Below are 2,500 nucleotides of genomic sequence, written 5' to 3'. Positions count from 1 at the left end.
AGCTCTGGTGCAACCAATTGTCTTTAGAAGTCACATAATTAGTTGAATGGAGTCCACCTGTGTGCAATTAAGGTGTTTCACATGATTTCAGGTTAAATACACCTGTCTCTGGGAGGTCCCACAGTTGGTTAGTACATTTCCTAACAAAAACTACATCATGAAGGTGAAGGAACATTCAAAGCAAATCCGGAATAAGGTTCTTCAAAAGCACCAATCAGGGGTAGGATATAAGAACATTTCCAAGGCATTGAATATCCTCTCAGAGCACAGTAAAGTCCATTATTAAGAAATGGAGAGAATATGGCACAACTGTGAATCTGTCTAGAACAGGCCGTCCTCAAAAACGGAGTATCCGGGCGTATAGGGCACTAGTCAGGGAGGCCACCAAGAGGCCTATGGCAACTCTAAAGGAGTTACAGTGTTCCACGGCTGAGCTGGGAGACACTGTGCATATGGCAACAATAGCCCGGGTGCTTCACAAAACTGGCCTTTATGGGAGAGTGGCAAAAAGAAAGCCATTGTTGAAAAGAACTCGCATCAAATCTCGGCTAGAGTTTCCCAGAAGGCATGTGGGAGACTCTGAGACCAAGTGGAAGAAGATTCTATGGCCTGATGAGACCAGAATAGAGCTTTTTGGCCACAACGCTAAGCGCTATGTTTGGCGCAAGCCTAACACCGTACATCATCCTGAGAACACCATCCCTACCGTGAAGCATGGTGGTGGCAGCATCATGCTATGGGGATGCTTCTCTGCGTCAGGGCCTGGAAAGCTCGTGAAGATAGAGGGCAAAATGGATGCGGCAAAGTACAGAGAAATCCTGAAGGAAAACCTGCTGAAGTCTGCAAGAGACCTGGGACTTGGAGAAGATTCATCTTCCAGCAGGACAATGACCCCAAACATACAGCCAAAGGCACACTGGAGTGGCTTAAAAACAAAAAGGTCAATGTCCTGGAGTGGCCCAGTCAAAGCCCGGACCTCAATCCAATTGAGAATATGTGGAAAGAGTTGAAAATTGCTGTTCACCAAAGGTCCCCATCCAACTTGACGGAGCTTGAGCAATTTTGCAAAGAAGAATGGGCAAAAATAGCAGTGTCCAGATGTGCAAAGCTGGTAGAGACTTATCCAAATAGACTCATGGCTGTAATTGCTGCCAAAGGTGCCTCTACCAAATATTGACTCAAGGGGGTGAATACTTATGCAATCAATTATTTTCTGTTTTGTATTTGTAATTAATCTGTGGAGAAGATCTTCCCTGTTTTTCAACATTTACTTTTCAAAACGAACATTTGTCATTCAAAAGTCCAACAGCATAATGCAAGGAGAATGGCTAATTCATTAGGAACAGTCATGTTGAAGACAGTACCAGTTTCAAATGATTAAAAACTGGGAAACTGTTTGAGAAAAGAAATATATAAAATAGTTTATTTAAAAATATTTAATATATACACATTTTTTTAAGAAATACTGTTCCAATGGTCATTTCAAATGTGCTGCGAGTTTAAAATCGTCTGGAAATTAAACACTGATGCCTTTTTTAATTGTATTGTTTTTGAAAAAAGTTGAAAGGCTGGGAGAATCTTCTGTGGAGAAGATCTTCCCTCCCTTTCAACATTAATTCTCAAACTGAATGCAGTAGGGATTCAAGGAAATGCATGCACATGGATTAGGGAGTGGTTAACATGTAGAAAACAGAAAGTACTAAATAGAGGAGAAACCTCAAAATGTAGTGAGGTAGCCAGGGGTGTACCTCAGGGATCACTATTAGGTCCTCTGCTATTCCTAATCTACATTCATGATTTAGATTCTGGTATAGTAAGCAAGCTTGTTAAATTTGCAGACGACACAAAAATAGGAGTGGCGGCAAACACTGTTGTAGCAGCAAAGGTCATTCAAAATGATCTAGACAGCATTCAGAACTTGGCAGACACGTGGCAAATTACATTTTAATAGAGAAAAGTGTAACGTATTGCACACAGGCAATACAAATGGGCATTATAAATATCATATGGGAGATACTGAAATTGAAGAAGGGATCTATGAAAAAGACCTAGGAGTTTATGTTGACTCAGAAATGTCTTCATCGAGACAATGTGAGGAAGCAATAAAAAAGGCCAACAAGATGCTCGGATATATTGTGAGGTGTGTTGATTTTAAATCAAGGGAAGTAATGTTAAAACTTTACAATGCATTAGTAAGACCTCACCTAGAATACTGTGTTCAGTTCTGGTCACCTTGTTACAAAAAGGATATTGCTGCTCTAGAAAGAGTGCAAAGAAGATGGTTAATCTTCCCTCTGACATTCTCCATTGACAAATTGAGGGATGCGCACCAGGCCGCACACCCGCCGCTCCGGATTCGGGGATCTGAACCCGACTCTCTTTGGATCGGCCGGGGGGCGACGGAGGCAATCACCCCTCCCTTTCAGAACGGCATTCGCCTATCTCTTAGGACCGACTGACCCATGTTCAATCATTTTCTGTTTTGTATTTGTAATTAATT

This window comes from Acipenser ruthenus, unplaced genomic scaffold, assembly GCF_902713425.1.
Source record: "Acipenser ruthenus unplaced genomic scaffold, fAciRut3.2 maternal haplotype, whole genome shotgun sequence".
Lineage (NCBI taxonomy): Eukaryota > Metazoa > Chordata > Actinopteri > Acipenseriformes > Acipenseridae > Acipenser > Acipenser ruthenus.
The sequence above is the reverse complement of the archived record's forward strand: the minus strand, read 5'-3'. Positions refer to the sequence as shown.